Source organism: Bos mutus, chromosome 10, assembly GCF_027580195.1.
Source record: "Bos mutus isolate GX-2022 chromosome 10, NWIPB_WYAK_1.1, whole genome shotgun sequence".
Taxonomy (NCBI): Eukaryota; Metazoa; Chordata; class Mammalia; order Artiodactyla; family Bovidae; genus Bos; species Bos mutus.
The window spans coordinates 62,820,151-62,842,266 of record NC_091626.1 but is presented as its reverse complement, the minus strand read 5'-3'; the positions used below and the strand labels follow the sequence as shown (position 1 = coordinate 62,842,266).

General features: G+C 39.6%; 1 protein-coding gene across 5 annotated transcripts in view; it reads right to left on the bottom strand.

The window, feature by feature from the left end:
* ZNF609 (zinc finger protein 609) overlaps positions 1-22,116 on the bottom strand; it is a 201,647-nt gene that overhangs the window by 12,674 nt on the left and 166,857 nt on the right. The gene's annotated exons all lie outside the window — the stretch shown is intronic.

The following is a 22,116-nucleotide window of genomic DNA, read 5'->3' as shown; positions in this document are numbered from 1 at the left end:
TATGTTACATATTATAGAATATGTCTGTAAGGTAAATTCCCATAAGTAAAACTGCTACTCACAGAGTATTTGTATTCGGATTTTTCATAAATACTTCCAATTTTTCCTCAAAGAGGATGTACTAATTTATAAACCCATTAGTGCATGAGAACACTTGTTATTCTTTCCCTTTGGCAATACAGTGTTCTCAGACTTTGTTGGTTTCGCCAGTCTGATAGGTGACAGTGTTTTACGTACTTTTAATGTCATGTTTTTTATTATCAGTTTGTATATCATTTCATTATGATACCTGCATGAAACATCTGTATTTCCTTTTTAGTGGAGTGTCTGTTCATATCCTTTGCTCATTTTTCTACTGAATTATAGTCTCTTCTTATTTGTGACTGTTTACTGTGGAAAATTCTTAAAGAGATGGGAATACCAGACCACTTTACCTGCCTCCTGAGAAATCTGTATGCAGGTCAAGAAGCAACAGTTAGAACTTGGCATGGAACAATGGACTGGTTCAAAATTGGGAAAGGTGTATGTCAAGGCTGTATATTAGCACCCTGCTTATTTAATTTATATGCAGAGTACATCATGCAAAATGTCAGGCTTGATGAAGCACAAGCTGGAATCAAGATTGCTGGGAGAAATATCAATAACCTCAGATATGCAGATGACACCACCTTTATGGCAGAAAGCAAAAAGGAACTAAAGAGTCTCCTGATGAAAGTGAAAGAGGAGAGTGAAAAAGTTGGCTTAAAACTCAATATTCAAAAAACCAAGATCATGGCATCCGGTCCCATCACTTCATGGCAAATAGATGGGGAAACAATGGAAACAGTGAGAGACTTTCTTGGGTTCCAAAATCACTGCAGACGGTAGCTGCAGCCATGAAATGAAAAGACGCTTGCTCCTTGGAGGAAAAGCTATGACAAACCTAGACAGTGTATTAAAAAGCAGAGACATTACTTTACCCACAAAGGTCCGTCTAGTCAAAGTGATGGTTTTTCCAGTAGTCATGTATGGATGTGAGAGCTGGACCATAAAGAAAGCTGAGTGCCAAAGAATTAATGCTTTTGAACTGTGGTGTTGGAGAAGACTCTTGAGAGTCCCTTGGACTGCAAGGAGAACCAACCAGTCAGTCCTAAAGGAAATCAGTCCTGAATATTCATTGGAAGGACTGATGATGAAGCTCTAATACTTTGGCCACCTGATGGGGAGAACTGACTCATTGGAAAAGACCCTGATGCTGGGAAAGATTGAAGGCAGGACGAGAAGGGGATGACAGAGGATAAGATGGTTGGATGGAATCACTGACTTGATGGACCTGAGTCTGAGCAAGCTCCGAGAGTTGGCAATGGACAGGGAAGCCTGGCGTGCTGTAGTCCATGGGGTCGCAAAAACAAATATTTGTTACTTGTTAATGGTGGTTATTGCTAGGCAGAAATTCTTTACTTTTAGGTTGTCTCCATGGCTTCAGAATTTTTGTCATATTTCAAAAGGCTTTCCCCAGTCCATCACTTCATTTTTTTTTTTTCTTATGGCTTCTCCTGGTATTTTTATGGTTTGAATTTTTATATTTGACTCTTTCATCCATCTGGAATTTAACATGGTATAAAATGTCTGACATGGACCTTTTTTTGTTTGGTTTGCCTTTTTTTTTTTCCCTTGGCCACACTGCATGGCTTAATGATTTCTTAAGTTTCCCAACCAGGGATTGAACGTGGGCCCTTGTCAGCGAGAGTGGAGTACTAACCACTGGATCTCCAGGGAATTCCCCGACATGGACTTTTTGTTTGTTTGTTTTGCCTTAATTCTAAATTATTTTTGGTTAGTTTTATATTTAATGAAGTAAAATATATTAAGCTTTTCCTTTATGGTTTGTGATTTTTATGTCTTATCACAAGATCATGAACATTCTACCATGAAATATTTTAAAGGTATCTTTAACAAGCTAAGAATGGTTTTTACATTTTTAGTGGTAGAAAAAAATGATAAAGAATAATATTTTATGTCATCTGAAATTATATGAAATTCAGATATTGCTCAGAAATAAAAGTTTTATTGGAACATAGCCACATTTATTCATTTACCCACTGTCTATGCCTGATTTCACACCTCAAGGCGGACAGAGCTGAGTGTGAGTCATAGAGATGATATGGCCCTCAAAGCCTAAAATATTTACTATTTGGCCCTTTATAGAAAACATTAGCCAACACCTGTTTTAGATCTTTTTTTCTTTTCTAATATAAGCATTGAAGGTATAAATTACCCTCATAGCCCACTTTAGTTGCATTTCACAAGTTTTAATGTTTTTATTATCATTCAGGTCAAAACATTTTCTAGTTTCCCTTTTTTTTTTAAAATTCTGGGTTTATTTAGAAGTGTTGTCAAATTTTCAAATACCTGGGAATTTTCCAACTATCTTTTTGTTTCTGATTTCTAATATAATTCTACTGTAGTTAGAGAACATACTACATATGACTTCAATCCTCTTAAATTTATTGAGAATCAATTTAGGTATAAAATATGGCCTATCTTGAAGAATATCCCATGTGCGCTTGAAAAGAATATTTCAAAATGTATGTTCTGCAGTTGTTGGGTAGCCTATATAGATCAAGTTGATTGATAATGTTTTTCAAATCTTGCACATCCTTGTTAATTTTCTGTCTTCTTATTAGTTATACTTGTTGCTTGTTCTTGCTTACTGGAACTCCTATTTGGACCTTCTAGACTAATCCTCTTATCTTTCCAACCTACTTCCCATTTCTTTGTCTTTTGATGCTAAGGGATTTCCTTCATCTTCTAGGAAATTTTCACTTTTACTATTATATTTTAAATTTCTGCCATTTCTTTCATTATTTTTTTTTCCTAAGGACTCATACTGATCTTTCATATTCTTTTCTCTTTGTTTTTGATTTTTGCAACTTATAATATTTTCTTTGACTACAACATACAGGATAGAATTTATCCAATGTACTGAGTTTTTAAAAAATTTAAATGACTGTAAGTAACAGTCATTCCTTATCAAGGGTACGTTTTTAATGCTCCTGTTCTCTTTGGAATCATATTTTAGAATGCTCTATCATATAACCAGAACAGACAAGGGAGCTGAAAAAAAAAAGATTATCCTAATAGAAAATCTCAATCTAATGAAATCAGGGCAGGAAAGAACTTTGGTTTAGTCAATTGGATTTTTTTTTTTTAACCATTTTTTTTCTCTCATATATTTACTTTTTAAACTGAAGTATAATTTACAATGTTGTGTTAGTTCCAAGTGTATAGCAAAGTGATTCAGCTGTGTGTGTGTGTGCGTGTGTGTGTGTATATACACAGACAGACCTCCTAAGAAAGCAATTGGGCAAAATTCTCTCTGGCTGTTAGCAAAGTGAATTCATATGGATGTCTCCTCCCAGTGATAACCTGATCTGATTACTGGATAACCAATTTGAATAGGAGCAGAATCCATTTATTTCTAGACAAGGTAAGACTTCGAAGTAGGTGCCTCATTAACAAGGGCAGATGAGCACAGCTGTATACAGAGAGCAGGTATACAATAATAATAAGAATGTTATTCCTCCTCTTGAAACAGCTGGCCAGGAACACACGTTTATAAATCTGTCTCCTTCCTCTGGTATAATCTGCAAACCTTAACAATAATGAATGAACTGAAAAGATGACAGGTCAGACAGAGTGCTGGAAGTGGACAAGGGGAAGAGAAAAAATTCTAATATGGAAAAACAAAATGGAAGCTTGTTTAAATGTCAGAGCAAACAGTTTTCTGAAATATAACTCTCTTCCTACAAGGTTCTGGCTTGAGACAGCTGGGCGAATAAGAGGACAGGAAGGAAAAAGCAGAAAATAACACTTAACAGACCTAGTTTCACTGTTAGGGGCTAACTATAGGGCAGCAAGGAGGCTGAAGAGAAAGAGAAAAATTGGTTTTCATTTGAGAAAGTTCCCTATTTTGAATAAGTGTTCACAAAATAAGGAAAGGCTTGGCATATTTAAAGATAATAATAATGCTAAAAGTAGAAGTATTGCTTTGTGTTTCTCTAGGTGGTTATCTGCGTATTTACCATGGACCTCACAGACATAATCTCAATAAACCATTATTAAGTTTTAGAGTGTTGAGTATTATCCCTTCTTAAAGGTGATCAACACAGGAACACAGTAAAGGGGAAATGACTTGGTATGAGGCAGCAGTCAGGTTCTCCCAAGTCACAGGAGTGACAGTGTTAAGACAACTTGATGCCAAAGCAGCACTACTTTGTTTCAGAGGACAGTTCAAAACAGTTGTGCAATCAAGACTGATACTGGCACAATAGTTGGAAAAGCAAATTTTACCTCCAGAGCCCTCGTTGTCACCATTTCCACTAAGTATATTCTTTCCCTCAGGGATCTAGTAGCTTCCTGCCTGCTCAGTTGCTGTTCAGTCACCAAGTCGTGTCCGACTCTGTGACCTCATGGACTGCAGCATGCCAGGCCTTCCTGTCACTCACCATCTCCTGGAGTTTGCCCAAGTTCATGTCCATTGAATAGGTGAGGTCATCCAATCAGCTCAGTTGACCACTCTCCTTTTTTATTAAACTTGTATGTTTTGACTCTGCTGGGTCTTCACTGCTGCTCAGGCTTTTTCTAGTTGCAGAGAGCTGGGTCTACTCTTCGTTGTCATGTGCAGGTCCCTCATTACGGTGGCTTCTCTTGCGGGAGAGCACAGGCTCTAGGGCTCGCAGTCTCAGTAGTTGTGGTGCACGGCCTTAGTTGCTCCTTGGCATCTTCCAGGGATCTTCCAAGACCAGGGATTGAACCCGTGTCTCCTGCATTAGCAGGCAGATTCTTTACCACTGAGCCACTAGGGAAGTCTTTCACCATCTCCTTCTTGAAACATTTTCTTCATTTGGTCTTCAGGACAAGGACACCACTCTGGCCTGATTTTCTTCTTGCTGTTCTGCTTGCTTTTCTTCAATACCTTTTGCTGTTATTTCTTCGCATCTAATGACTCAAACGTCTGTTTCCAGCACCAACCTTTGCCCTCCACCCTCAGCACCATCTTGTCTCTGTCCCTTGGCTTCCTGGGGACAGACTCTGCCTCCGTGCCTCCCTTCTATACTGCCGGTGCCTCCTCCATGCCCTCGGTTCCCTCATACAGATTTTCTCCTGGAACTTATCCCATTTCTGAAACTCTCCCAGTTCCCTGTTCTTCTCAAATTGTTAAAACCTGTCCCTTTAAAATTAAGTCTTCTGAGCAGGATTCGAGGTTAAACCTCTAATTTCTTATATTCCCTTACACTGAACCGTAAGCCATTGTCAAAGATTTTCCCAAAGTAATGGAAGACCCTCACAGATTTGCTGAGGAATTTAATATAATCACTCAAATTTACCAAACAGGCTTCCCTGGCTTAAATTAGCCAGTTCATATACATGTTGGTGAAAGCTAGGCCCAGCACTGGAGGAAAACTTCTAATTGGGAAAATCCTGAAATGTCTCTAGAATAATGACTGGGAGACCAGCCCACTAACTTACTATATGATCAGGTTTGAGCTATTGCTAAGCAACTTCACTGAGCAATTCCTAGGGCTTTTTCAAAGCCTGTTAATCGAAACAAAATTCAGGTCTGCACAGAAAAATCTGGTGAATTGTTCATAAATATTAAGTCAAATTCAAATTAAAAAAAATTCTGGTCTTCCTTCACATGTTGATGCCACCTGAGAAATTTTCAACTCTATGTTTATTAATGAGCTGAACTGGGAGCTTTCCCTTCTACTAAAAAGGACCACAATAGAATGGGAAACTGTGTCCGCTTGAGATTTAATCTGACAAACTAGCTCTCTTGCACGCTAAATGAATGACTAAATGGGAGACCACCAAAATTCTTAATCTTCAAATCCAGCAGATGAAGCCTCCTAAACAAAACCCAAATCCCCCAGTTTCTGCTACTATTGCAAAGAGTCAGGACATTGGAAAAGAAATTGTTACACATTTAAGTACTTTAAGCACCTTTAGCTCTCTAACTAGGGCCTCCCAGGTGGCCAGTGGTAATGAACCCACCTGCCAATGCAGGAGATGCAAGAGATGTGGGTTCGATCCCTGGGTCAGCAAGATCCCTTGGAGGAGGGCATGGCAACCCACTTCAGTATCCTTGCCTGGGAAATCCCATAGACAGAGGAGCCTGGTGGACTACAGTTCATGAGGTCATAAATGAAGCTGTCAACGACTGAGCAACTGAGCACTCATGCATGCCTCCTGGTGGTCCAGAGGCTAAGACTCCTTGCTCCCAAAGCAGGGGGCCCAGGTTCGATCCTTGTTCAGGGAACCAGATTCCCTGTGTCACAACTAAACCCTGCATGCCACAGTGAAGATCAGAGATCCCTGTGCTGCAATTAAGACCTGACAGCCAAATACATGCACACACATATTTTTTTTTTTTAAGATTCAATTTGCAAAATTGTTGGAGGCCCTCCAAATACCTTGGCTAAAACTGTTGTTGTTAGTCCTTCCATATTTCAGATCTACCCTTTTTAGAAGTCATAAACTCTCACCCTTTGAGATAGTAATAAGATGTCCGATGCACTTGGCTCCTGCTTCTTTTGACCCACAAGTAATAAAAGGAGAGATAGTCCAATATTGCAGAGGCCTAACTGCTTCTATTAAAAATAACCACGCTTGACAGCGCAGTCTTTTTCACAGTGCACCCTGGGGAAGGTGAAGACTGTAAGCATTACACCCAGTAACCTGGAGATTTCATCTACTGGGAAAGAACTCTCTTATACCTCATTGCAAAGGCCCCTATCAGGCACCACCAACTCCTGTACCACCTAACTCCAAGGAACAGACTCTTGGGGAATCATGTGATACAAGTAAAGAAAGCAGCAAACCCTGAGGACCTCACAGTATCTGGTTATCTGAAAATGAAGATTTCCCAGAAATGAAGTAACAACATCCACTGAGCCAGCTTTCCCAAGACACCTGGACCAGCCCTATTGTAAGTTTACTGCCAAACTTCTGATTATTTGACATAACACTTCAGATGATCTGAAATATTTAAGATCTTGATAACATATGGACTTTAGATAAGAAGTGATTGTGAATTCTCCCTTCTGCCTTCCCTTGTCACTAGGATGTAACTGCAAATAGGTTTCTAATCTGTACTTTCCCTCTGGCGGGAGATCTTACACCCAGGAAAGGTCCTTCTTGGCACTGAGAGACAAAAACCTACTCAAACTACCTAAACTGACTTTTGGTCAGTGATACTTTCAGAGAAAGATCTTGATTAAAAGGGAGGGGGGATGTGCAAAAAATTAATAAGCAAAAACCTAAGTAGAACTGTAAGACTTGAAGGTGTTCTTATGCCCTGTGATAACAGCAGAGCCCAAAAGGAAGAAGAATGTATCCTCTTCTTTCTTGGCAAGGACTCAATCAGGGTTTCTTTGTTTTCTCTAGCTCCCCAACTTCCATTTCCCATCTATAAAAGTGGGACTTGCATGTGGCTCATCACAGCTGCAGATCCCAAACTGCATTTCTCTGTCTGTCCTGAATGAACACTTCTTTGCTGAAGCAATATTTGGCAGTTTTATTTAAGTCAATAAAAGAAAAACTTACTAGTAGTTCCATTCTTATACATAGTGGGAGTCTTACTAGTGTTTGAATACAGTAATGGTTTATTTTGTGAGTTGAATAAGCATCTACTGTATTCAACTGAGTTAGTAACCAACTGTATGATTCTGGGCAAGCTACTTTATCTTCCTTTGTTACAGGACTAGACCTCTAAAATTCTGTGATTCGGTGAAAGGCTGTGAAACTCAAGCATTTAAAAGTATAAATGACTAATAAAATATTATTTCCTATGGATTCTTACCAATGATGAAAGACTTAAGCTAAAGAAAATACAAGGCAAGAAATATAAGGCATGTCATTTCAGATATTATTTACCTGGTAGAAAAAAATTTTAGCTGAGTGGGAGTATATATTGGTAAAGCACTCTGGAAAGCTATTTTATTTCTACCAAACTCATGTATTTCTAAGCAGATCTTGTAAAGCTAAACATAATCTACCCTATGACCCAACCTCTGACACTGAAAATAGTGATAGACTTTATTTTCTTGGGCTCCAAGATCACTGTGGCTGGTGACTGCAACCATGAAATTAAAAGATGCCTGCTCCTTGGAAGAAAAGCTATGACAAATCTAGACAGTGTATTAAAAGCAGAGACATCACTTTGCCGACAAAGGTTCGTATAGTCAAAGCTACGGTTTTTCCAGTAGTCATGTACGGATGTGACAGTTGGACCATAAAGAAGGCTGAGCTCCAAAGAATTGATGCTTTCAAACTACGGTATTAGAGAAGACTCTTGAGAGTCCCTTGGACAGCAAAGAGATCAAACCAGTCAGTCCTAAAGGAAATCAGTCCTGAATATTCATTGGAAGTACTCATTTTGATACTGAAACTCCAATACTTTTTTGGCCACCTGATGCAAAGGGCCAACTCATTGGAAAAGACCCTGATGCTGGGAAAGACTGAGAACAGGAGGAGAAGAGGGCAACAGAGGATGAGATAGTTGGATGGCATCATTGACTCGATGGACATGAGTTTGAGCAAACTCTGGGAGACAGTGATGGACAGGGAAGCCTGGCATGCTGCAGTCCATGGGGTCACAGAGAATTGGACACAACTGAGCAATGAACAACAACAACAAATCTATGACCCAGCAATTCTCAGAAACAAGAACTCATATTTAACAAAAGACATGTAAAAGAATCTTCATAGCAGCTTCACTCATAATAGTCCCAAACTAGAAATAACACAAATGTCTGTAAAAAGTAGAATGGATAAATTATGGTATATTCATAATGTAATACTATAAAGCTCTAAAGAATGAACTACTGCTACACACCACGTAATGGATGAATCTCACAGACATGATGTTAAGTGAAAGAAGCCAAACAAGAGTACATACTCTGTGATAACATTTCAAGATAGGAAAACTCATCTATAATGGTAGAAATCAGAATGGTGGTTACCTTTTGGGATGGTATTGACTGCAGAGGGCATGACAGAATCCTCAAGGGGAACTGGTAATGTTCTAATTCTGGATACAGGTAGTGGTCACACAGCCATATAAATATGTAAAAAGTCATCAAATCATGTACTTAATATTTATGCATTTATTTATGTTATACTTCAATAAAACATTAAAGCAATCCAGCAAATTTGGAAAACTCAGCAGTGGCCACAAGCCTGGAAAAGGTCAGTTTTCATTCCAATCCCAAAGAAAGGCAATGCCAAAGAATGCTCAAACTACCGCACAGTTGCACTCATCTCACACGCTAGTAAAGTAATGCTCAAAAATTCTCCAAGCCAGGCTTCAGCAATATGTGAACCGTGAACTTCCTGATGTTCAAGCTGGTTTTAGAAAAGGCAGAGGAACCAGAGATCAAATTGCCAACATCCGCTGGATCATGGAAAAAGCAAGAGAGTTCCAGAAAAACATCTATTTCTGCTTTATCGACTATGCCAAAGCCTTTGACTGTGTGGATCACAATTAAGTGTGGAAAATTCTGAAAGAGATGGGAATACCAGACCACCTGATCTGCCTCTTGAAAAATTTGTATGCAGGTCAGGAAGCAACAGTTAGAACTGGACATGGAACAAGAGACTGGTTCCAAATAGGAAAAGGAGTTAGTCAAGGCTGTATATTGTCACCCTGTTTATTTAACTTGTATGCAGAGTACATCATGAGAAACGCTGGGCTGGAAGAAGCACAAGCTGGAATCAAGACTGCCGGGAGAAATATTAATAACCTCAGATATGCAGATGACATCACCCTTATGGCAAAAAGTGAAGAGGAACTAAAAAGCCTCTTGATGAAGGTTAAAGTGGAGAGTGAAAAAGTTGGCTTAAAACTCAACATTCAGAAAACGAAGATCATGGCATCCGGTCCCACCACTTCATGGGAAATAGATGGGGAAACAGTGTCAGACTTTATTTTTCTGGGCTCCAAAATCACTGCAGATGGTGACTGCAGCCAAGAAATTAAAAGACGCTTACTCCTTGGAAGGAAAGTTATGACCAACCTAGATAGCATATTCAAAAGCAGAGACATTACTTTGCCAACAAAGGTTCGTCTAGTCAAGGCTATGGTTTTTCCTGTGGTCATGTATGGATGTGAGAGTTGGACTGTGAAGAAGGCTGAGCACCGAAGAATTGATGCTTTTGAAGTGTGGAGTTGGAGAAGACTCTTGAGAGTCCCTTGGACTGCAAGGAGATCCAACCAGTCCATTCTGAAGGAGATCAGCCCTGGGATTTCTTTGGAAGGAATGATGCTAAAGCTGAAACTCCAGTACTTTGGCCACCTCATGTGAAGAGTTGACTCACTGGAAAAGACTCTGATGCTGGGAGGGATTGGGGGCAGGAGGAGAAGGGGACGACAGAGGATGAGATGGCTGGATGGCATTACTGACCCGATGGACGTGAGTGTGAGTGAACTCCGGGAGTTGGTGATGGACAGGGAGGCCTGGCGTGCTGCGATTCATGGGGTCGCAAAGAGTCGGACATGACTGAGTGACTGATCTGATCTGATCTGACAGCAGGTATTAAGTTCTCTCTCAGGAGCATTCTATTCTGTCAAAGAATTAAAAACTCTGGGATATGGTTACCAACTCAGTCAACTTCCACAGAGAAAGTCTATCTCCCCTGAGGTTAATCAACAAACAATATTTTAACACCAGAAACTAACACTACATTGTATGGGACTTCCCTGGCGGTCCTGTTAAGAATCAGCCTTCCAGTGCAGGGGACGTGGGTTTGGTCCCTGGTCAGGGAACTAAAATCCCCCATGCTGCAGGGCAACCAATCTTTCATGCTGCAACTACTGAGCCTTCATGCTGCACCTAGACAGCCCATGTGCCGCACCTGGAGAGCCCGTGTGCCGCACCTGGAGAGTCCGTGTGCCGCACCTGGAGAGTCCGTGTGCCACAACTAGAGAGCCCATGTGCCCCAACCAAAGACCTCACACGATAAAATGAAGATCCCATGTGCTGCAACTAAGACCCAGCACAGCCAAATACATAAGAAACTGATACAACATTGTAAATCAACTATACTTCATTTAAAAAACTTTCAAAACAAAAAAAAAAAATTGGTGTCAACATACGCCAGGGCATAGTGTCAGGCCTGAAGTGTAAAATATGCATAATAATCCTTTATTTATTGGCAACCTTTCTACATGTTTCTACTGTTACTATGCCTAGAGGGGCACAGGAAATTCATATGTTGTTGGTGGGTGTATAAAGCTGGTTCAAGCCCTGGTGGCAATCTGGCATTATCTTTCAAAAAACACATACTCCTTAACCCAACAAATCCACTTGAAGGTATTTATCCACAAATATTCTCAGTGTACAAAATGAACAAGGTGCTCGCAGCAGCAGTGTTTACAATAGCAAAAGATGGGAAACTAAATGTGCTTCAATGAAGAAGCAATTAAATACGTTTTTGAACATCCACATGATGGGATACTATGCAGCTATTAAAAAGAACAAAGCAACTATTAAACAAACTGATATGGAACAAAGTCTGAGATATACAGGCAAAAAAAAAAAAAGCAAGATACAGAACAGCAATTACAGTATGCTACCACTGTGTAAAAAACAAACAAGCATATAAATATCTGTTCCTAAGTGCACGGAAGGTCTCTTAAAGGATGAATAAACTAGTATTAGTGGTTTTCCCTACGGAGGGCAACTGGGTGGCTGGAATTCAGGGGAAAGAAACTTGTTTTTCATTGTATATTAATTTTACTGTTGAATTTTTGTGCCATATACATGTGTTACCTATTCAAAAAAAGGTAAAAATAGTAATTAATTTTGGTAGGACTATTTCAAAAATGTTTTTCCCTTTAGGAAAGCACACAGGCAATAATATACTTGAAAAGGGCAAATAAGTGGCAGGATAACACCATCTCTGAAACCCTGTCTCACTTCCTGTAAATGGGAAATGTCTCTTTATTCAATTCGGAGTATCAAAGTAACTGTGGAAGTTTTAAAATATGACCACAAATTCTTTGATATTCTTCCCTTCAGAAAGGAGAAGTATAACATGTAACTCAATGTTCACAACAGCACTATTTACAATAGCTAGGACATGGAAGCAACCTAGGTGTCCATCGACAGATGAATGGATAAAGAAGATGTGGTACATATATACAATGGAACATTACTCAGCCATAAAAAAGAACAAATCTGAATCAGTTCTATCTAGCGAGGTGGATGAACCTAAAAGCCTGTTATACAGAGTGAAGTCAGAAAGAGAAAAACATGTATCATATATTAATGCATATATATGGAATCTAGAAAAAATGTTATTCATGAACCTATCTGCAGGGAAGGAATGGAGATGTAGATACAGGGAACGGACTTGTGGACACACTGGGGAAAGAGTGGGATCATACACTACCATGCGTAAAGTAGACAGCGGGTGAGAAGCTGCTACAGGGAGTCCAGAGAGATGCTCTGTGATGCTCTATTGGGTGGCATGAGGGAGAGGATGGAGGCTCTAGAGGAAGGTGATATATGTATAATTATGGCTGCTTTTCATTGTTGTATGGCAGAAACCATCACAACACTGTAAAGCAATTTTCCTCCAATTAAAAAAATATATATCATGTGGAAAAAAAAGAGAGGTCTAATTCCCTTCACGTTGAGTGTGGGTTACATTTAGCTACCTGCTTATAACAAACAAGAATGTGGTGGACGTAGCCTTCTCAGACTAGATGATAAAAGGCAATGTTTTTCTTCTTGGATTACTTCTCTTGAGGAAGTTACCTACTGTGTCATAAGGACACTGAAATAGCCTATCCTATGGAGAGGTGCATGAGGCCAGAGACTGAGGCCTTCTGCTAACAGCCCTGTGAGTGAGCCAACTTGGAAGTGATCCTCAAATAAGCTTTCAGATGATAGCAGTCCAGCTGACATTCTGACTACAATTTCACGAGCAACCTTGAGACAGAACCAGCTACTTAAGCCATTCTTGAATTGCTGACCCACAGAAAGTTTTAAGTTTTAGATCCTTACATTTTGGGGATAATTTGTTATACAACAACAGAAAACCTATGATAGTATTTTATCCTAAGTCGACAAAGAATTAATTTAACTTATTCCTTCATGGAGCAAATATTTACTGAGCTTCTATTACTTGCCAGGCATTATGGGAAGTATTGAAGTTATATATATAAAAAAAAACCCAACTAAGAAGATACCAAGGTCCATTTCTGGGCTGGGAGAAAATACTAAGAGCCTACACTGGACTAGTATGGAGAACAAAGATAAACAAGGACAGCTGTTTGCTCTCACGGCACTGAAAAAAGAGGTTGGGGCAAGAGGTCACATGAGATTGAGTTTGCCAGTAGCCTCGAGTTTTCAAATGGAAACAGAAGTATGTAGCTATATGCTGCTTTTAAATCTTGTTTCAATCCCAATTTGCCAACAACTATAAAGGACAGAAGTGAAAGTGAAGTCGCTCAGTCGTGTCCGACTCTTTGTGGACCCCATGGACTGTAGCTTACCAGGCTCCTCCGTCCTTGGGATTTTCCAGGCAAGAATACTGGAGTGGGTTGCCATTTCCTTCTCCAGGAGATCTTCCCAACACAGGGATTGAACCCAGGTCTCCCACACTGTAGGCAGATGTTTACCATCTGAGCCACCAGGGAAGTCCAGATTAACATGCAAATCTCCCTTTGCCTCCTACCTACATCCCTCGCTCCCTTCAACAAATGAATATCTACTTTGGCACAGAGTATCTGGGATATAGCAATGCACAGAATTGACAGCTCTTGCTCTTATACAATTTATATTCAAGTGATGGGAGACAGAGAACAAGTAAATATATGTTAGACAGTGTAAGCCCTACAGAGAAAAATGAAACAGGAGCAAAAGAATAAAGAATGCGAGGAATGGGATGTTGCTATTTTACAATAGGCAGTCAAGAGAAGCCTCACTGAGAAGATGACATGCAAGCAGAGAAACACTGAGAAGATGACATGCAAGCAGAGAAACCTGAGAGTGTGAGCATGAGGAAGTTAGACGGAGGGACATTTGAAGCAGAGGAGAAAGCAGGTGCCAAGGCACTGTAGTGAGAACGTGCTTGGCGTGTTTTCAGGAAGAGCAAAGTGGGATGAGACTGAAGTGGGGTAAGAAGAGTGGGAAGAAATGAGGTCAGAGATCAGGGCAAGCCAGAATGTGTAGACGAGCGGTTTATAAACCTTTAATGTCAGGAACCCACAGCAAATTATTTTAGCCTTTGCAGGCCACACAGTCTCTATGGTAACTTCTCAATTCTTGTAGCACAGTCACAAACAATACACAAATGAATGGGTTATGGCTGTGTTTCAGTGAAATTACAAAAATTGGCAGTGGACTGAATTCGGCACTTGGACTGTAATTGCAGACCGTGATAGCAGCATCTTATACGACAAATAATGGAGGCCGGAGGGAAACAGTATATATGCCCAGGCTTTGGCCTTAGTGTATTCCTTCACTGAAACAAAGCTATAAATGAGAGCTAACCGAAACATTTCTATTGACATTAAGCACTCAAAGGTTCTTTGTTGAATAGATAAGATTGGGACCCAAAATAATAATTACTTAGCTGCTCCTATAAATAAATGTTTTTGAAAGTTAAATTAACTTTGGAAGAAAAGCCATTCATAAATTGAGGATTCAATATATGAAGTATATTTTAATATTTTTCTTCATGACTCAGGGACATTATTCTAGATATGATTATCTTGTGGTGTGGTAAAGGAATGTCCCTTTAAAGGTTACTGAAATATTAAGGGTTCAAGACTCTGTTCATTGAGACCAGACTTCTCAGTTGAGTTTTGTGTTTTGCTTTTACTGGATTAGCATTGGCAGGTGGACTTCCACCCACTGGACCACCAGGGAAGCCCAACATGTCTACCTTTTGCAGTAGTAGTCATTTCCATATTTCCAAGCTCTCTATCACATCCAACTTTCTTCTTATAATCTACTTTAGATGAGGAAATCAAGGAGTTAATACTAATATAACTCTATTATCAGGCCCTATGGTGCTCTTACCTGACTTCATGGCCATATACACTCCACATGCATTAATTGCATGATTCTATCTGTTATATTTGCAATGCAAAGTCCATGGGGAAAAATTCTATTGATATTAACCAAAGGAATCAGTTAGTCAGACAAAATCATTTTTGGTAACTCTCTACAATTAATTTGTCATGAGCTTTGAAAGCAGTATGGGGTGTATGATCAATGTCCAATAAACAAAAATTTTTTAAATTGAAGACTTGTTTTTATTCCACTTTTAAGTACGTTTTTTCTACTAATAGGTAATGAGGGTCTCAATATAGATGCCAAGAATGCTTACACATGTCTATAAAATGAAACATACATCTTTAAGACTCTCTTAGACAGAGAAACTAAAAAGCATTGCTTAAGGTATGGATTCTCAAAGTATGGTTCAGGGATGTCTGACAGTCCCAAAGACAGTTTCAAGGGGTTTGCAGACTCAAAACTATTTTCATAATAATACTAAGACAAATTTGGATTTTTATTTTCATTCTATCCTGAGTGTACATAAGAGTTTTCCAGAGGAGGTATGACATGATATTTTGACAGATTGGATACAGAAGTACATATCAGAATCCAGAGTGTCTCCTATTAAGCAAGACATTAAAAAGATTTGTAAAAATGTAAAATACTACTACTGTTTTTACTAAATTTTTGTTTTAGAAACTGTAATTATTTTTTCATAAATATGTTAACATGTAACAGGTTTATTATTGTTATTTTAAAATAGATTAATAAATATATTTTTAACAGATTCTGTTTTAATTTCTACCATGGCAAATGTCAATAATGATACTATCAATACATACTAAACAAAAGCTCTTAGAGTTCCTTACTAATTATTAAGGATGAAAAGGAGTCCTAAGTCTAAAGTTTAAAAACTGCTGACTTAAGGCATACAACCCAAGCATTCTTTTACTTCTGCCTTTTCATGGAGATGTTAACTAAGCTGCAGCCATCTTCATGCTGGGTGACAGAAACTTGGGGACCAGCCAGTTCTATGACTATTGTCAGTTTTGCCTTGTGGGGATCCACTTGCCCCGTTGGAATTCTAAGTTATGAGAATTCAGGACCCTAAAGAGAGGCAACTGATGATCTCTGAAGAAAGCAGGAAATCTGGGGCAAAATGAAAAGGCAATAAAAAGAGGAAGCACAGCTGGCTTTCTGTGGCATCTGGATACAAGCCAGTCACCATGGCCTGTCTATTCTGCCTTTGAACTCTCTCTGAATAATATCTTCTTCCCCATCCCCAACCACAACCATCAGAACCAAGTCCTCATTAACTTACCTCTAGATTATTCTAACAGACTGAATTATGCTCCTAACTCCAATCTTTAATTCTTTCTGTCAATCCAGCCAGTTAAACTGCTCTCAGATGAATATGCCTCAAACACTGCTTTCATGCAATGAGCCAGCAAATATACATTACTTATTATACTTCATCATTATGCCAAGTGCTAGTGGAGATTCAAACCTTAACTGAAAATTTTACCCTGTTTAGGGGGAGGGAAAATGAATATATATCCAATCATTATTTTAAAAAATATGCTACACATACTGTTGGAGAAGGCAAAGGCACCCCACTCCAGTACTCTTGCCTGGAAACTCCCATGGACAGAGGAACCTGGTGGGCTGCAGTCCATGGGGTCGCTGAGTCAGACATGACAGCGACTTCACTTTCACTTTTCACTTTCATGCAATGGAGAAGGAAATGGCAACCCACTCCAGTGTTCTTGCCTGGAGAATCCCAGGGACGGGGGAGCCTGGTGGGCTGCCGTCTATGGGGTCGCACAGAGTTGGACACGACTGAAGCGACTTAGCAGCAGCAGCAGCAGCACACATACTGTGGTATAGACAGATCAGAGAAGAATAGGTAGGATTTTCTAACTTTTAAGAGGATCTGGGATGAGCTTGGCACACGTAAGGAAGAGTGAAACCATGTGATAATGAGCTGAGGCTACGTGTCGAACAGCAGGAAGAAGATCTGAAAAAGTCTAATATTTCATGCTAAAAAAATTCTTGTTAATTACTGATTAGTGTACCAATAGATTAAAATAAGTTATAGGGACTTCCCTGGTGGTCCAGTGGCTGAGACTCCATGCTCCCATGCAAGGGGTGCAGGTTCGATCCCTGGTCAAGGAACTAGGTCCCATACGCCATAATTAAGAGCCTGCGTACCACAACTGACAGATCCCACATCCTTTTTTTTTTTAAGCCCTATCCTATCTTACAACCCAGCTGGAACAGATAAACACACAAAAAGGTAACATGCTATCAGCCAGGAGCTGATAAAAAGAGAGTAAAGTTTGGCTGAATGGCCAAATGAATTATACCTTATTATATCATGACATATTTAGTGCAAAAGGAGAGACAGGAAGGATGTGTATTTGGACTGATATGAACTGATATTAAATGAACTGATATGGTGCTGTTGTAAAATCTGTTAACCATTTCTATGCCTTCCTCTAGATGGTGCTAGAACAACCAGATTGTCTTTTGTAACTCAAGTTTCCTTTTACAATATAACGAGTAAGAGGTAATTTATGACTCATTAACAACTTGATGGCTCCTCTACCAATTTTATTGCCTTTTGGCTTGCATACAGTGTCCAGGATAGTGGGACATCCTGGACACTGCTAAGAAATTTAAGTCACAGGCAACTCAAACCCCATAATGGTTTCTAATCCTACAAAAAACTATTTATTCAAAACATTGTACTATTTGTATGTGTTTGGGGTGGAGAAGTGGGGTTGTATAATTTTCAGTCTCTGATTCCGGGAAGCATATAATTTAGAATCAAGGGACAGAACTCTTAATATAAAACTGAGGACATTATCACCAGCCTCTAGCAATGTAAGAGATCAGAGAAATAACAAGAGTAGGTAAAGAATACTCTAACCTGCCTAAGGATACAAGGGGTTCCTTAAAGATTAGTAATAATTTTTTTAAAAATTGGCTTGAAGTTATTGTTGAATGTACATGTAGTAGCTCCTCAAGACTACAGGCATCTGATATACCCAGATAGAAGCCCTGTCTAGAAACAGGAATGGTGTGTATTCTGTATAGACTTTCAGTGTCTCATGTAATATGGGGTATAATGATGGAGAGTGACTGAGTTCTAAGACTGCATGTTATAATTTTTTTTTTAATTTGAATAACCGAAATTCTAGCACGCAGAGAGCTGAGGATGGTGGGGTTGTGGTGATGGCAGTGGTTAATCAGAGAGTAAGGTGAGAGAGCTAACACATAATATGTGAATAGAAACCAGTTTCCACTTCCTCCCTGAGATGGGAGCATCTGTAGAAAACTATAGTGTTGATGTCTGGAGAACACAGGTGACAAAACTTTTAACCAGGCCTTCACTCTCAGTTATCACTACCAAAGCAGCTTATAAACCTTTAGGTCATAGGTCCTTCTCATATAGTCCTCTTAAAAGCTCCCGTTACATTCTCTCCCCTCCAATGCTAGTGATTAAACTGACTGGGCACTCCCTCCCTTAACTGAAAAGAAGCTAAGCAATGGCTCACTGCTCCTAACTAATCCATTATAACAACAGGTACCTACTGCAGTTACCTGGTCTCCTAGTTAAAAATAACTAGGCTGCAGAAGAGCTGCTGCGGTCTGCTCAGCTACCTCACCCAGAGTAACCCTTTCAAAAGAAGCTGAAAATGAACTCAGCTCTGTAACTTAGCCAAATGTGATCTCTTTCAGTTCTTGATTATATGGCATCTGCTACATCATTCAGTTCAGTCCAGTCACTCAGTCATGTCTGACTTTTTGCAACCGCATGGACTGCAGCATGCCAGGCCTCCCTGTCCATTACCAACTCCTGGAGTTTACTCAAACTCATGTCCATCGAGTTGGTGATACCATCCAACCATCTCATCCTCTGTCATCCCCTTCTCCTGCCTTCAATCTTTCCCAGCATTAGAGTCTTTTCCAATGAGTCCGTTCTTCACATCAGGTGGCCAAAATATTGGAGCTTCAGCTTCAGCATCAGTCCTTCCAATGAATATTCAGGACTGACTTCCTTTAGAATTGACTGGTTTGATCTCCTTGCTGTCCAAGGGACTCTGAGGAGTCTTCTCCAGCACCACAGTTCGAAAGCATCAATTCTTTGGTGCTCAGCTTTCTTTATGGTCCAACTCTCCCATCCATACGCTGCTGCCAAGTCACTTCAGTCGTGTCCGACTGTGTGACCCTATAGACAGTAGCCCACCAGGCTCCACTGTCCCTGGGATTCTCCAGGCAAGAACACTGGAGTGGGTTGCCATTTCCTTCTCCAATGCATAAAAGTGAAAAGTGAAAGTGAAGTCGCTCAGTCGTGTCCGACCCTCAGCGACCCCATGGATTGTAGCCTACCAGGCTCCTCCATCCATGGGATTTTCCAGGCAAGAGTACTACAGTGGGATGCCATTGCCTTCTCTGATCCATACATGACTACTGGATAAACCAAAGCTTTGACTATATAGACTTTTGTCGATAAAGTAATGTCTCTGCTTTTTAATACACTGTCTAGGTTTGTCATGGCTTTTCTTCCAAGGAGCAAGTGTCTTTTAATTTCATGGCTGCAGTCACCATCCATAGTGATTTTGGAGCCCAAGGAAATAAAGTCTCTCACTGTTTCCATTGTTTCCCCATCTATCTGCCATGAAGTGATGGGACCAGATGCCATGATCTTAGTTTTTTATTAGTAGAATATCAATAATATCATTATTAGTAGCTATATCATTCATAGAACTTTTAACACATGTTGTTTGGTGGGCTTATTTACACATTATTTATTTGACGGTACTTCAATTATAAAATTTCCTGAATATGAGCTCCCATATACAAATCAAACGTGAAAAAAAAAAAACTCCACAAATTTTGGAACCAAAGCTGTCTTTTTGGCATTATATGGCAAAAATATGTCAAGGTATAAATTTCTTTTAATTCTGGCTCATTTGAAAGTAAATAGGACTAGCGTTAGGCGAAGTTGTTGATTTAGTGAAGGTTTTACATTTCTAACATAACAAATCCATCAATCTTTGTGATTTCTTCCATTTATGCTAAGCCTTTTCATCTAGAAATTTGGATATTTACTTATGTATTAATTTAACTGAAGGACTTTATAAAAGTTAAAAAAAACCACATTATCTAAGAATCTTGAATATATATGTGTATTTATATACACATAGATGTACACATAGAACTTATTTTTTTCTATTTTGGAAATTATTTTATTTTAGAATTATTTTTAAAAATCAATATATAATTGACAAGTAAAATTTTCAGACATTTAAAGTATACAACGTGTCAATTACAGATATGTATACCTTTATGTAAACTTAGAGAGTATAAGATAGGTCTGTGAATCAATTTTTTTTTTCTCCTCACAGAGGGTTTCCCCAATACCTATATTACTAAAAACCCGTTTCCATTTCCCTTAGTTTGTGTATAAGTTAGGGCTTGTTTCTGAACTGTCAAATTAGTTCTACTGAGTGTGTGTGTGTGTGTGTGTGTGTGTGTGTGTGTGTGTGTGTTAAGCCGCTCAGTCGTAGCCGATTCTTTGCAACCCCGTGGACTGTGGACTACAGCCCACCAGGCTCCTCTCTCCATGGAATCCTCCAGGCAAGGATACTGGAATGGGTTGCCATTCCCTTCTCCAGGGGAATTTTCCTGACCCAGGGATTGAACCCAGGTCTCCCACATTGTGGGTAGATTCTTTACCATCTGACCCACCAGGGGAGTCCTACTGAGCCGCTACATTTGCATGTAAAAAATGAAAAATAACCTGTGCTACCCTGTCAAAATCCCAATGATGCTATATTAGAAGAGGTAATATCTACATTTTTTCCCTTTACCTACATAAATACTTAGTAGGTACTCAGTAACTGCTAAACAGGATGAATAACCCCAATACTGGTTCAATCCATCAAGGCAGGGTTTGGATAGGCACCAGATCTCACCTTTGATTGATGGGATGACAAGGGGTATAGGAACTCCTCAAATACTTTCTTAAAAATTCCAGTTATTTTCTGATTACCAACCCAGTGTGGTTCACCAAATTTCCAGCAGCATGAGTGCATGTGCACACAGGTTAGAGCTCAGGAAAGAAGTGTTGGAAAGCCTAAGTGACAACATCCTTACCAACAATAATCAGTTTATGGTATTTGTTTTGTTTTTTGCTGTTGTCTGAAGGTGACCATCTATTTCTGCTTTATTGACTATGCCAAAGCCTTTGACTGTGTGGATCACAATAAACTGTGGAACATTCTGAAAAAGATGGGAATACCAGACCACCTGACCTGCCTCTTGAGAAACCTGTATGCAGGTCAGGAAGCAACAGTTAGAACTGGACATGGAACAACAGACTGGTTCCAAATAGGAAAAGGAGTACATCAAGGCTATATATTGTCACCCTGCTTATTTAACTTATACGCAGAGTACATCATGAGAAACGCTGGGCTGGAAGAAGCACAAGCTGGAATCAAGATTGCCGAGAGAAATATCAATAACCTCAGATATGCAGATGACACCACCCTATGGCAGAAAGTGAAGAGGAACTGAAGAGCCTCTTGATGAAAGTGAAAGAGCAGAGTGAGAGAGTTGGCTTAAAGCTCAACAGTCAGAAAACTAAGATCATGGCATCTGGTCCCATCACTTCATGGGAAATAGATGGGGAAACAGTGTCAGACTTTATTTTTCTGGGCTCCAAAATCACTGCAGATGGTGACTGCAGCCAAGAAATTAAAAGACGCTTACTCCTTGGAAGGAAAGTTATGACCAACCTAGATAGCATACTCAAAAGCAGAGACATTACTTTGCCAACAAAGGTCCGTCTAGTCAAGGCTATGGTTTTTCCTGTGGTCATGTATGGATGTGAGAGTTGGACTGTGAAGAAAGCTGAGTGCCGAAGAATTGATGCTTTTGAACTGTGGTGTTGGAGAAGACTCTTGAGAGTCCCTTGGACTGCAAGGAGATCCAACCAGTCCATTCTGAAGGAGATCAGCCCTGGGATTTCTTTGGAAGGAATGATGCTAAAGCT